The 15,200-nt window shown below is 42.1% G+C and overlaps 1 pseudogene; it reads left to right on the forward strand.

Annotated features, from left to right (window-relative positions):
* Nucleotides 1-12,904, forward strand: part of LOC145954689 (uncharacterized) — a 36,867-nt pseudogene extending 23,963 nt beyond the window's left edge.
* The last annotated feature ends 2,296 nt before the right edge of the window (nt 12,905-15,200 follow it).

Below are 15,200 nucleotides of genomic sequence, written 5' to 3' on the forward strand. Positions count from 1 at the left end.
AGCCTGAATTTGGTGTTGCTCCCTGTGCCATGTTTGGACTTGTTCCAGGTGAAGATAAGTTATTTGCCAATACCATTCTCTTGTGCCTTGCTGAAGCCTTTAGGGAAGGTGACAAAGAGACTAGACTTTCAGTTGTTAGGGTTTTCTTGTCTAAAAGGAAACACCGTGATAAGAAGAGAAAAAGGTTGTTGTCAGAGGCCAGAGTAGCCAATCACTTGGAGTTGTTGAAGAGAGTGAAATCTATTTTTGATAGTGGAGATTCGAATTTAAGGGCACTTGCTTTGGTTCTGTTTGGTTGTTGGGTTGATTTTGTTAAAGACAATGCTCAGATACGATACTTGATATTTTCCAGCCTTGTTTCTTCTCATGATTGTGAGGTAAAATTAGTTTCTAAGTGTTAAGGTTGTTTTGGATGTCTAATTTCATTCATATTAAGATGTCTTTGTTAAATTATGTTTACTTCAATATTCTACCTAAGTACCTAATCATGTTCTTCTCTTCTAATGTTTCAAAAAATTTCCTGTGCAATTATATTGCAATTGAGAAACTCTGAAATCTTAATTTGATTTGCATGACTATACATGTGTGGATTGACACATTGAAGTGATTGTCTGATTGGTGATGAATCATTATTTTCCCTTATTTTCTTACCTTTCTGTACTTATTTTAATCTCTGAATTGTGCTTAATTGTTGATATTCTGGACTGTTTTCTATTTAGGCTTTAATTGGACCGGTAATTCATATTTTAACTAATTTGAGTTTTCTGAATCTAATTATTCCAATTTTTATTTTCAGGGCAATTTAATAATTATCTGGGCTTGGAATTAATTTCTGGACTTCAAGTGGAGCTGCCATGTCATCTGCCACGTCATCTGCCATGTCACCGCTGCACCATTTTCCACCTCAGCATTTAATTTCAATTTGTATTCTATTTTATTGTATTTTTGGGTCAAACCTGACTTGGGGCCCATTTTGACTCTTCTAGGTTTTATTTAGGGTTTTAGGGGAGCCACTAAAAAGGATATATCTGATGTGACCACGTAACTAGTCTCCTCTCTCTTTGTTTTTCACATTTTGCTCTCTTGTAGTTGGGTTTTACGTTTTGCTCTCTTTAGCTGCCATTTTCGTTTTACTCTCTTCTTCTCTTATATGCATTTTACGTTTTGTATCTAAACTGAACCCTTGCATTGAAGAATATAGATTTTCCATTTAGGTTTTTCTCTTCTATCCTTGCATTTTCATTTCTATTTTCATTTTAATGGAAGGCTAAAATCCCTTGGCTTGGCTTCTTGTTGTAGACCCCTAAAATTGTCCGGGTCGGAAATAAGACTCAAAGACTCTCGAAGACCAAAGGAAAGTCAGCCGGAAGGACTCCTGGAAGACCCTAGGATGACTCTTTGTAGGTCTAGAAGTCCTAGAGTAGCTTAGAATAAGGGTGTGTGAGGATTGGAGCTCAATACGCCCTCCTAAAGGTTCAGTACGGCCGTACTGAGCCATTTGAACTACAATACGGCCATAATGAAATCAATACGGCCGTACTGAAGTTTTTGAACTTCAGTACGGCCGTACTGAATTCAATACGACCGTACTGTAGTTCAAAAACTCAGTACGGGCCGTATTGACTTCTTAGGCCGTACTGCGCCTCAATCCTATAAATAGGACGTCATTGGCTCGTCCTTACACACATTTGCATCATTTCTCCACCCTCTTGCTGAGTATTCTTGGGTTTTGGAGCTATTCTCTGCCCTAGAAATCTCTCCGAGAGATAATCCGACTAAGTTCTTGAGTTCACGAGCCTTCAGCTTGAGACTCAAACAAGTCGAAGGGAAATCTCTTTGATTTCCATAGTTTATATTTATTTTAGGGAAAGGAGCGAGCGAACGTGTAGTGGGAAGGAACGCCAAAAAGCCTCCTAACTCCTTTTTGAATATATAAAAGCCCGCTTCGAAGGTTTCTTCCCAAATCCTTTCTTTTACCGCTTTCATTTATCGCTTTTTGATTGTTGCATTGCACGTTTAAAGCTTTCATCATGTAGATAGTTTACTTATAATCGTTCTAATAAATAGGGGTAGTTTAGTAATTTTACGCTATTATTTATGAAATGATCCATCATAGGGAACCCGAAAGGGGCGTTGTGGGGTGCTAACACCTTCCCCACACGTAATCGACTCCCTTACCCAACTCTGGTTGTAATGGCCAAAGTTGATTTGCGAAAATCAATTGCCTTATTTCTTTTTCCTATGTTTTGAGTAAAACATTGGTGGCGACTCCAAGAACCCCTTTTTGCGAAAACCACTAATCCATGGAGGGTCCCGTTTGGGATTAACACGGATTGGTGAGGATCATTTAATAAAATTGTTAGTTCGATGAGGTCTCAGTTTGAGAATAAGTTGTTCTAACAATCCATCATTTTTCAAAACTAAAAAGAGTCCAACCATCGTCGCGAATGCCAATGTCCGTTTCGGCGGGTGGCGACAGATGGCGACTCCACTGGGGAGAAGCCTCGAGAGTTAGTCCCATTTAGTGATGGATTATTTCTAAAATGATAGTTTAAAATTGCTTCATTACCCCTCGCTTGTATGATAATATGTTTTACCTAATTGGCTTTAATAACTGTTGGATGTTTAAATTTTCGCAATTGTTTGAAATATAAACTGCACACGAACCTTTGCACGCAACAGTTCCCTCTATACCCGGGGGCATGAGTGGAAAGCCATAGGGAGTGGATGTTAGTACGGCCGGTTGTCGAATGGGTCTATTGGTGCCCGTAGACCGTTGTCGAGAAGCATCACTCAAGGTGAAAACCATGAACTCAAGTCCGACAGTGCGTTGGAGCTTTCCATCGACTTACGACGAGAGGGATTGGGTCCCTATAATGGGGGCACCTTGGGGGCCTTAGACTGGTGAGAACAGTTAGAACCTCCTTGAATATGCACTTGTCTGCAGGATACCCCTACCTCGTGATTCGCTCGTGACTGTTCGTGGATGAGTGAATTGTTTGTGCATTGTTTATGTGACATTGTTTGAGCATACATTGCATTCTTTAAACATACAACATTCCCCTTTTAGAATAAGAATAAATAGGAATAAGAATCTTCCATTGCATGGTGTTAACATCTACCCTCATCACATTCATGTAGGTAGTTTCCCTTTTCACCCAAAAAATACAAAAAAACAAAATACCCAAAAAAAAAATAGTTATTTATCCAAACCAAGCAATATCATGCATCATCTTAGGAACATCCTGAAAACATGATAATGCTTAGTTGAATAAACACAATGCATGCATATTCAACACCATCATCTCATATCATGCATTCTTATTGTAGATCATGGAGGGATCTAGGGGAGTGCAAGGGCAGTTGAAGAAAGTGGACTTCTTGTTATACCGTGCCGAGAGGTTGGACCACCTCTGTTCTTTGATGCCACACGAGGCTCGTGTTGAGTTCGAGAAATCATATGGACGAGTCCTCGATTTGATGAAGATATGTGTGGATCCGGCCTTTCTGAGAGCATTGGTTCACTTTTGGAGTCTCGATCTGCATTGCTTCGAGTTCCCCCAGTTTGACTTAGTTCCTACTCTCGAGGAGTACGAGCTCATGCTGCGATGACCCAAATCAGCAGGGGTCTATGTTTTTCATGGTAATTATGTGGCCGTGGAGAGGGTCACTACTCAAGTCAAACTACCATCACGATCATCTGCCTTAGTGGGGAACGGCAGTATCAAAGGTTGGAAGCTCGCTATGATTGAGGATCACCTTTCTTCCTTAGCTGGTGAGGGAGATTGGTTAGCTTTCAACAAGACTCTAGCGTTAGCCGTGTTTGGGACGGTCCTATTCCCCTTTCACGCTAACATAGTGGACCATGCCGCTATGGACGCTTTCTTCGCATGGGACGTGCACATGAAGAGTCCCGTGCCTGCCATTCTTGCCGACACCTTGCTTTCTGTCAACATATCTCAGCAGAAGCAAGGGAAGATTATCCGATGCTGCACCTCCTTGTTATATGTGTGGAGCATCACACACTTCTACGCCTCTAGTCACATGGGGACTTTGCCCGATCCGTTGAGGAGCTTTTCGAAGATCCCCGTATGCCGCCGTTATGCTTCCGAATGGAAGGAAGAGATGGAACAGTGGAGCATTGAGCACTTCACATGGGTTTGTCCTTGGTTCCGTCCGAGCAACGTATTGATGAGATGCGGCAGTTACCCAAGCGTACCGTTGATGGGCCTCAGAGGTTGCATAGCTTATTCACCTAGATTGGCTATGAGGCAACTTATGAGGACTCAGATTGTTCCTACTAAAGAGGAGCTTGGAGGATTGTGTTTCTCCTTTGATTCTGAGCATCAAAGGGACATGCACGCTGTCGTTAGAGCGTGGGAGAGACCAATCTACGAGGGAGATCGAGAGCTTGGAAAGCCTCGGGTATCCGTCTCCACCGACTACGAGACTTGGAGGAACGAGAGGGGAGTGCCCCAACCATCCACCTCTTGCGCGACCGCAGTTACGAGGAGGTTGCTGCAAGAACAAGTCGATGCCTTGACCAAGAAGCTGGAAATCATGGGAGCTCAGATGAGAGTTCTTGAGGAGAAAAGCGAAGAATCCAGTTTTGCCATTGATGGTCTACAAAGGCAGTGCAAGAAAAAAGATCATGAGATAGAGCGGCTCAAGGACGAGTGTGCTAACCTTAATGAGAAGGCTATTCGGGCATCCAAAATGCCAAAGGTCGAACCGAGTAGTCAACTCCGAGATGTCGATGCAAAGGTAGCACGCCTTGAAGCCGAGTACGCAAGGCAGGCACAGTTGATCAAGGATATGCAAGATGATCTACTCTTGACTCGATCCGATGCGCAGCAATGGCGGGAAGTTGCTCAACAACAAACCGCAAGCCTTTCCGATTTTCGCAAGAAGGAAAGGGAAGGACTAGCACATATGGCTAAGCTCCGAGAGGAGAAGGATCGAGCCGAAGACGAGCTTAATGAGCTGCAAGCCATGATCAACTACTATATTCAAAAGGCGAAGGACGCTCAAAAGATTAATGATAATATGAGCCAAGCGGTCCATACGCAAGCCGAAGCAATGGCCCGTCATGTAGAGGAAGCCGAAGTTGAATGGAGAAGAAACATGAACCCGCCTGTGGGTTTCTATCGGCTTTTCTCATTTTGTAAAAATTTTCTTCGAAGCATTGTATAATGAGTTGTACACTTTCTTTGATTAATAAATCGAATTTTTGAGATCTATGAAATCTTTCAATTGCCTTTGCATTTCATAGTCATTCATTTGCATACATCTCTCCTAGTAATTCATTAATAACATTAATAAAAAGAAAGGATTAATCGATGCGTATGTTCAGAATGGATCGCACGCCGTTTGTTATTAAGTGTAAGCCAACAACCGCGCCAAGCGAACGGACATCAACTCCGTTGTTGGTAATCAAGACGAATAAAGGGGAAGGTCCGACACCGTTGAAGATCACTGCTCCAAGACCTTTTCCCTACGAATCGAATAAGGCTGTGCCATGGATATACGACATCCATTCTTCTGCCGACAGCGATATCTCTAACATCGCTGGACTTGGGGGCATGACTAGGAGTGGCAGGATCTACACTCCCGAAGATCTTCATGATGAAGCTCCCAAGAATAAAGGAAAGGAAAAAGAAAAAGAGAAAACCGAGGAAAATAAAGAATCTGAGGAGGAGACTGACGAGCTGTTAAAATATATCCGACAGAGCGAGTACTCCATCGTGGATCAACTTCATAGGACGCCAGCAAAGATTACTCTGTTGTCGTTGATCCTAAGCTCCGAACCGCATCGGCAAGCTCTGTTGAAAGTCTTGAACGAGGCGTACGTGTCGCACACTATCTCCCAAGACAAGTTTGAGGGGATTGTTAGTCACATCACGGCTAATGATCACCTCACTTTCACCGATGAAGAAATCCCCGCTGAGGGACCGAATCACAACAAGCCCTTGCACATCTCTGTAAAGTGCAAGGAATATCACATCGCTAAAGTCTTGGTGGATAATGGATCTTCCTTGAATGTGATGCCAAAAAGAACGTTTGATCAAGTGGCAATCAAGGGAATCCAAATGCGCCCGAGCAACATGATCGTTCGAGCTTTCGACGGTTCTAAAAGAGAAGTGGTGGGAGAAATCAATCTTCCAATCCAAATTGGACCCACCGTCTTTAATGTCAAATTTCAAGTGATGGACATTACTCCCGCGTACAGCTGTCTCCTCGGCCGACCTTGGATTCATGATGCGAAAGCTAGTCCCTCTACGCTCCACTAGAAAGTCAAATTCATAGTGGGTGACAAGCTGGTGACTGTACAAGCCGAAGATGACATACTCATCAGCAAGCCATCTGCCATACCTTACGTGGATGCAGCAGAGGAAGCTCTAGAGACCGCCTTCCAAGCATTGGAGATTGCCAATGTCGAAACGTTTCCCCGAGAAATGAAGAAGGTAGCCTACATGCTCACCAAGAATGAATACTTGCCTGGACAAGGACTTGGCCAGGATTCCCAAGGAATTCCCGAGCTACCCATTATTAAGGATAATCCGGGGAAACAAGGGTTAGGATACAACCCTAATAAAGATCAAAGGACGAAGAGGAACCAAGATCCTTCTCGACGTTCTTTAAGCCAGATCTTTAGGAAGGTCGGTTCACAAGCGTCAAGGCCGGTCGTCGTCATCAAGTGCTCTTCTTCTTCCGATAGGGATGTATAGACCTGATGACTGTTAGAGATCACTCCTCGGGGACAGCCCGACCCCCGAGCCTCGATAGGGCACATGTTTCCGCTAGAATTATAATAAAATCGTTCTTTATTATTTCTTATTGCTTCTTTTCTTGCTTGCAATAAATTTCTAGACCACATTATTTTTAACCCTGTTTGAATAAGCATGAATGAGGTTAAAATCGTCTTAATAACAATAAACCCGCATCATTTTTATGTGGAAGTGTGTGTGACAACTTGGAGCACCTTTCCTTGGCCTCGACAAGTGCCATCATGGATAAAAAAGAAATCCTTTAAGGACAAAGTCCTAAAAACAAAAAGCTCGGCAGGAAACCCAAAAAGGGGGCTGCGCAAAAATAAGAGCAAAGAACCCGCTAGGAATCCCACAAAAGGGTGACCTAGGCAAAAATTAGGGTTGCAAAAATGAACAAAAACAAAGGTACGCTGAGACACCACAAAGGGGTGTTTCAGGAAAAAATAAGGACAATCAAAAAAGCAAAAGAAATCCATGATGGTACCATGAGCTGAATTCAAAAAGAAAGGTTCAAGGGAAGCTATCTAAGTTGTCGAATCACAACGTCAATAACAAGACTTTCTTAACTTCATAAGTGTTTAATCAAACAAGCCTAAACACATGAGCCTACCTTGGCCAGCCATTCTTACAAAAACCTTTTTCAAAACAATAATAATCCCCTCTAAAACACAAACTTTTGAACAAAAATATCTTTCCTTTCTTTTCTCTTGTCCCAAACGATTTTAGAATAATCTAGTGGAAACATGGAGATATAGTGGTCAATAGGAGGGTTGACACGTCTTCTAAAGGAAGGGAAGGATCACTTGGTTGATGACACCAATCTCGATATAACACGCATCATTCCTTGGTTACAGAAATCGGCAATGCACAGCCCGTCTAGAGGAATGGCAAAATCCAAGCAAAGAAACGCATCGGTTAATTCTTTTGAAAAATAAATCAAATAGAATTAGGTGCATCATACCGCATACATGCATACAGATGATAGGTGTACTGGAAGATCACTTATTCTCTATTTATTGAAAAAAAAAAAAAAGGTAATCAATAACCAACAGAAAAAGCCGAAAATCGACAAAAAAGGCAATCAATAACAGAAAAAAGCCGAAATCGACAAAAAAAGGCAAAAATCAGAAAATCAACCGCATCGTACAGAATAACTGAGCCTGGAGAGGCTTTCCGAAATAATACTCCCCAGAGACATCTCAACTTGCACTCTTGGACCGAACTCCCAGTGAAAGCTATCAGAGCAAGATCAGCAAGATTCCCCAATGGAAGCATGATCATCCAAACAAAATATCCGAGTCAAAGGACTTAGACTTCCTTAGTAGAAGATAGCTTTCCAACTCGAGCGACGAGTGAAGCTAAGCCTGAAGAGGCTTTCTAAATAATACTCTGGGATACATAAGATCCTCAATCCCCATTCGCCCACTCAGAGGCACTCCTTCAAAAAGAGAAAATCCGAAAAGATCAATAACCATTCCCCAAGCGGAATTCGGCATTCAGCCAAACACCGAACGTCAAGATAATCCGCCTAACAGAAGAGGCCAATCAAGATCAATACGACAGAATCCCCCAGCGGATAACAGCCTACGCAGAGGCAACAAAACCAGAAAATCAAAAGAGTCACCCGAATAAGGATAACCGGGATACTCCACCAACGTCGAAAGGACGTCAGCCAATCATAAGGCATCGCTCACCTCAGAAAGAGAATCTTTGTGTCTGCATCCCCAAGGAATCAGAATTTCCCCAGTGGGCACCAACTACGCAATGGAAAGTTGGGACACAAGAACCTATGAGTAACTGCACATCCCCTAGACGGATCCCTGCATTATCCAGCCCTCAGCGGCACCAAAATAAAAAACAACCGTCGAAGCAGCATCATGGACTGTGGAGACAAAATCATCACAAATCCCTGGAGAGGGCAAACTCAGCTGCCAATGTCGTCAGAAACACGGAGGCATGCAGACCCTGGAAAGGGCAAACTCACGCTACCAACGTCGTCAGAAACACGGTGGTATGCACGAGCCTGGAGAGGCGACGACTAATACTCATGCTACCAATGTCGTCAGAAACACAGAGGTATGCAGACCCTGGAGAGGGCAAACTCACGCTACCGAGGTCGTCAGAAACACCGAGGTATGCACGAGCCTGGAGAGGCGACGACTAATACTCAGCTACCGACGTCATCAGAAACACGGAGGTATGCAGCTGCCAACGTCGTCAGAAACACGGAGGCATGCAGACCCTGGAGAGGGCAAACTCACGCTACCGAGGTCGTCAGAAACACCGAGGTATGCACGAGCCTGGAGAGGCGACGACTAATACTCACCCTGGAGAGGGCAAACTCAACCTGGAGAGGCTACTCAACAATTTTCCCACCTGAAGACACTACAAGTCGGAAGGATGGCTTAATCCCTGGACAATTGGGTCAACTCCTTTACTTGTCAACCAGTACACCAAAAAAGCCGTTCGACTAAGTAAAGGGGGGGCAGCTGTAGACCCCTAAAATTGTCCGGGTCGGAAATAAGACTCAAAGACTCTCGAAGACCGAAGGAAAGTCAGCCGGAAGGACTCCTGGAAGACCCTAAGATGACTCTTTGTAGGTCTAGAAGTCTTAGAGTAGCTTAGAATAAAGGTGTGTGAGGATTGGAGCTCAATACGCCCTCCTAGAGGTTCAGTACGACCGTACTGAGCCATTTGAACTACAATACGGCCATAATGAAATCAATACGGCCGTACTAAAGTTTTTGAACTTCAGTACGGCCGTACTGAATTCAATACGGCCGTACTGTAGTTCAAAAACTCAGTACGGGCCGTATTGACTTCTTAGGCCGTACTGCGCCTCAATCCTATAAATAGGACGTCATTAGCTCGTCCTTACACACATTTGCATCATTTCTCCACCCTCTTGCTGAGTATTCTTGGGTTTTGGAGCTATTCTCTGCCCTATAAATCTCTCCGAGAGATAATCCGACTAAGTTCTTGAGTTCACGAGCCTTCAGCTTGAGACTCGAACAAGTCGAAGGGAAATCTCTTTGATTTCCATAGTTTATATTTATTTTAGGGAAAGGAGCGAGCGAACGTGTAGTGGAAAGGAACGCCAAAAAGCCTCCTAACTCCTTTTTGAATATATAAAAGCCCGCTTCGAAGGTTTCTTCCCAAATCCTTTCTTTTACCGCTTTCATTTATCGCTTTTTGATTGTTGCATTGCACGTTTAAAGCTTTCATCATGTAGATAGTTTACTTATAATCGTTCTAATAAATAGGGGTAGTTTAGTAATTTTACGCTATTATTTATGAAATGATCCGTCATAGGGAACCCGAAAGGGGCGTTGTGGGGTGCTAACACCTTCCCCACACGTAATCGACTCCCTTACCCAACTCTGGTTGTAATGGCCAAAGTTGATTTGCGAAAATCAATTGCCTTATTTCTTTTTCCAATGTTTTGAGTAAAACATTGGTGGCGACTCCAAGAACCCCTTTTTGCGAAAACCACTAATCCATGGAGGGTCCCGTTTGGGATTAACACGGATTGGTGAGGATCATTTAATAAAATTGTTAGTTCGATGAGGTCTCAGTTTGAGAATAAGTTGTTCTAACAATCCATCATTTTTCAAAACTAAAAAGAGTCCAACCATCGTCGCGAATGCCAATGTCCGTTTCGGCGGGTGGCGACACTTGTTATGGATTGTAATCTCTGTTTGAGGTTGGGTATGTTTGTATATCTCTGTTCTACTTTGTTCTTCTCCATTTAACCTCTGTATGAATGTGTCCATGCTTAATGGGTTGCGCTCAATGCCACAGTTGCTTAATCTGTGAAGAGGTTGATGTTGTATACGTTTGCTTAATTCGTGTAGGGAAATCTTGAGTTAATGTTCGCTTAGTTTGTTAACTCGGATGGAACAAGGATTAAGTGGTTAATAGAGTAATCTTATTGTGAACCAAGGATAAGAGAGTTACAATCCGAACAAGGAGCCAATCTATTTTACTTGCTGTGTTATCTGCGTTTTATTGTGTTATAAAGTGAAAAATCTGAACCAAACCCCCCCCATTTTGTGTTTAAGCCTTTGATAGAGAAAAATGGTCCTTGGGAGACAACCTAGGACAACTTCCTAGTACTGCATTTACTTGTTTTATTTGACCGGATACGACTTCGATCAAATTTGGCACCGTTGCCGGGGATCATTGGTTTCTGTAAAAGGCTGTGTGTTTGTGTGTTATTTGTTTTTGTTGTGTTCTGTTGTGTGTTTTGTATTTTAGAGTATCTGTTAAGTTTTGTTAATTTTGAGTATATCAGTTTAAGTCTATTAGTGATGCTTGCATTTTCGTGTGATACTGTATGTTATGTTGTGTAATTGTGTTTATTATTAGTCCCTACAAGTCTAGCAAGCAAGTTTTTCAGTTGAAGAATTCATGTTGTTAAGTCTGATGCAAGTAGAGAGAATCCATGAACAGTAAACCAATGGAACAGTAACTCAAATTTGGTTTTTTTGGTGCATTTGCTGTCATGTGTTTGTGTGATAACTGATCTTTATTGCATTTCATAGCTCATTGACCAATTATATTGATTCCATTTGGTGTGCTAAATCATTGTTGTGTTGTGTTGAGTTTCAATTCTTGCAAGGTCCATAAGTGTAGAATCCAAAAATTCATCTAAAAAGAATTTTTGGTGCGTTTTTTGGTGCAAAATCTGGTGCATTTTGGTGCAAAATCTGGTGTGCTTTTCCTCTATTTTGGTGCGTGTTTGGTGCATGCTCTATTTCGGTTTACGCATACTCTATTTTGGCTGCCTACAAAACTCCTCTGTGCGTTTTTCTATTTTTGAAGTTTTATTTCCCTATTTTTCCAAACTTTTCCTAGGTAGTTCATATATCTAGGCTTTGAATTTTGCTCTCAAATTTCTTGTGGTAGTTTCTAATGATTTTAGGATGATTTTGGTGCATTAGTTTTGATTTTTTCTGAGTCTTCATGGAAATTCCCATTTTACCCCTACTGTTCACGTGTCCTGATGCATGTGTTGCATGTAGTGCATGACTAGGAGCAACCCAAGTTATTTGCGTCCATTTGATCCTGAGATTGATAGGACATTCCATAGACTAATTAGAGAGCATATCATTCCATCTTTAGATAGTGATAGTCATAGTCATAGTGATAGTCTTAGTGTAACTGTTACATCTGAGCTTAATTCAAGTCAACCAGAAAACATGGGTGAACAACCTTATAATGGACCTCATGAGAGGACTCTTAGGGAGATGGATGCACCTGATTTTACTTATGAGAGTTTGTACATTCAATATCCTGAAGAAGATGTTCCTTTTGTGCTTAAAACTGGACTAATCCATTTGTTGCCCAAGTTTCATGGTCATGCAGGTGAGGATCCACATAAACATCTGAAGGAGTTCCATATTGTTTGTTCTACCATGAAGCCTCCTGATGTTCAAGAGGATCACATTTACCTGAAGGCATTTCCACACTCATATGAGGGAGTTGCTAAAGATTGGCTGTATTATTTGGCTCCCAGGTCCATCACTAGCTGGGATGACTTGAAAAGAATGTTTCTGGAGAAATTCTTCCCTGCCTCGAGGACCACTGCAATCAAAAAAGATATATCAGCGATTAGGCAACTTGGTGGAGAGACCTTATATGAGTACTGTGAGAGATTCAAGAAGTTGTGTGCAAGCTGTCCTCACCACCAGATTTCTGAGCAATTGTTGCTGCAATATTTCTGTGAGGGGCTAAATAACATGGAAAGGAGTATGATAGATGCTTCAAGTGGTGGAGCGCTTGGTGACTTGACCCCAGCTGAAGCCAGGCACTTGATAGAAAAGATAGCCTCGAACTCTCAACAATTCAATACTAGAAATGACAATGCAATTGTCATCAGAGGAGTTCATGATGTGGCCACCACTGATGCAGATAAAAAGCTGGAGAGTAAACTTGATGCATTAGTCAACTTGGTGACTCAATTTGCTGTAAATCAAAAATCTCCATCAGTAGCAAGGGTCTACGACCTTTGTTCTTCAATTGATTATCACACAAATGTATGCCCTTCTCTGCAACAGTCAGGAGTAAATGAGCATCTAGAGGCATATGCTGCAAATATTTACAACAGACCTCCTGTCCAGCAACAACAATAGCAGCAAAGTTATGACCTCTCTAGCAATAGGTACAATCCAGGTTGGAGAAATCATCCTAATTTCAGATGGTCTAACCAGCAACAACAATAACAGCCATCCCCTCCCTTCCAAAACAATGCTGGTCCTAGCAGATATGTGTCTCCCCCTATCCAACAACAGCAGAGACAACATGAAGCTCCTTCACCACCAGCTCCTCAACCTTCTACTTTTGAACCTTTATTAGAGGACTTAGTGAGGCAGATGACTCTTCAAAATATGTAATTCCAGTAAGAGACCAGAGCTTCCATTCAGAGTTTGACCAATCAGATGGGGCAGATGGCCATTCGACTAAATCAGGCACAGTCTCAAAATTCAGATAAGTTGCCTTCACAAATGACCAATCAGGTTGCCTTCACAGACTGTGCAGTACCTCCACCTCGATCTGCACCTGTGCCAGTACCAATTCCAGCATCTGCACCTGAGCAAAATGATGAACCAGTTGGTGCCCAAAATTTTCATGCAGGTGGGCCTTCTTCCAGCACCAATTCTGATTTGCAACAGCCTTCTATCCCTCTTCCATTTCCTCCTAAATTGATTCCAAGCAAAAAAATGGAAAAGGTGGATAAGGACATATTGGAGACCTTCATAAAGGTGGAGGTGAACATACCTCTGCTTGATGCCATAAAGCAAATCCTGAGATATGCAAAATTCATGAAGGAGCTATGCACTCATAAGAGGAGAATGAAGGGAAATGAGAGAATCAACATGGGAAAAAATGTGTTTGCTTTGATAGGTAAATCTGTTCCGCACATTCCTGAAAAATGTAAGGACCCAGGTACATTATGTATACCTTGCATTATTGGTTTAGGGTAAATTTGAAAATGCCTTGCTTGATTTAGGAGCTTCTATCAATGTCATGCCTCTGTCCATTTTTAAATCTTTGTCTCTTGGTCCAATGCAACCTACGGGTGGGGTAATATAGTTGGCAAATAGAAGTGTCGTCCACCCTACAGGTTTCATTGAGGATGTCTTAGTTCAGGTCGGTGAACTAATTTTTCCTGCTGATTTCTATGTGTTTGATATGGAGGAGGGATTCTCCCATGGATCTGCCCCAATCATTTTAGGCAGACCATTTTTGAAAACAGCCTGAACTAAGATTGATGTGTATGCTGGTACATTGTCCATGGAATTTGGTGATAGTATTGTCCATTTTAATATTCTTGGTGCCATGAGACATCCATCTGAAGACCATTCTATTTTTCGTGCTGAGATACTTGATGATGTTGTTGATGAGTATGCTTCTTCATTTTTATTCTTTGCATGATAAGAAACATTGTTTTCTATCTGATCTATATAACTCTCTTGCATGCATTGAATTTGATTATGTTTCAGAGTTTGATTTTGAATCTGTTTCTGTATCTGATTTTGATTCCTGTTCCAAAAATAAATATGATTTTGTATTTCATGTTTTGGGTGTTGTACCTTTGGATATTATTTCTTTAGAGTCAGAATGCACTAACCATGTTTCAGGAAGTACACATGAATCTGACTTGCGGGTTGAGGTACATGCTGTGAAACCCTTAGTTCCTTCTACTATTCAGCCAGCACCCATTCCAGAATTAAAGCCTCTCCCAGAAAACCTCAAGTATGCTTACTTGGAGGATGATGAGAAGTTGCCAGTGATCATTTCCACCTCCCTTGATGCTGTTTAAGAGGAGAAATTATTGCACGTTCTGAAAAAGCATAAGAAAGCCATCGGTTGGACCCTGGCGGACATTCCTAGTATTAGCCCATCCACTTGCATGCATAGGATACTCTTAGAGGATGGAGCTAAACCAGTCAAAAAGCCCTAGAGGCGACTCAACCCTATCATTTTGGATGTAGTGAAGAAGGAGGTGACCAAGCTTCTTCAAGCTGGGATCATTTATCGTATATCAGATAGTCAGTGGGTGAGTCCAGTCTAGGTGGTCCCCAAGAAGACAGGCCTTACTGTTGTTAAGAATGAGAGGGATGAGCTCATACCCACTAGAGTCCAAAATAGTTGGAGGGTCTGTATTGACTACCGGAGGCTCAACCAAGCAACAAGGAAGGATCATTTTCCTCTACCCTTCATTGATCAGATGCTTGAGCGTTTGGCAGGTAAATCTCATTACTATTTTCTTGATGGTTTCTCTGGTTATTTTCAAATTCATATTGCTCCTGAGGATCAGGAAAAGACCACATTCACCTGCCCTTTTGGTACTTTTTCCTATAGGAGGATTCCTTTTGGCCTATGCAATGCCCCTGGCACATTCCAACGGTGCATGCTTAGCATCTT

The sequence above is a fragment of the Cajanus cajan genome, chromosome 2 (genome assembly GCF_000230855.2).
Source record: "Cajanus cajan strain Asha chromosome 2, NIPB_CcT2T_4, whole genome shotgun sequence".
Classification (NCBI taxonomy): Eukaryota; Viridiplantae; Streptophyta; class Magnoliopsida; order Fabales; family Fabaceae; genus Cajanus; species Cajanus cajan.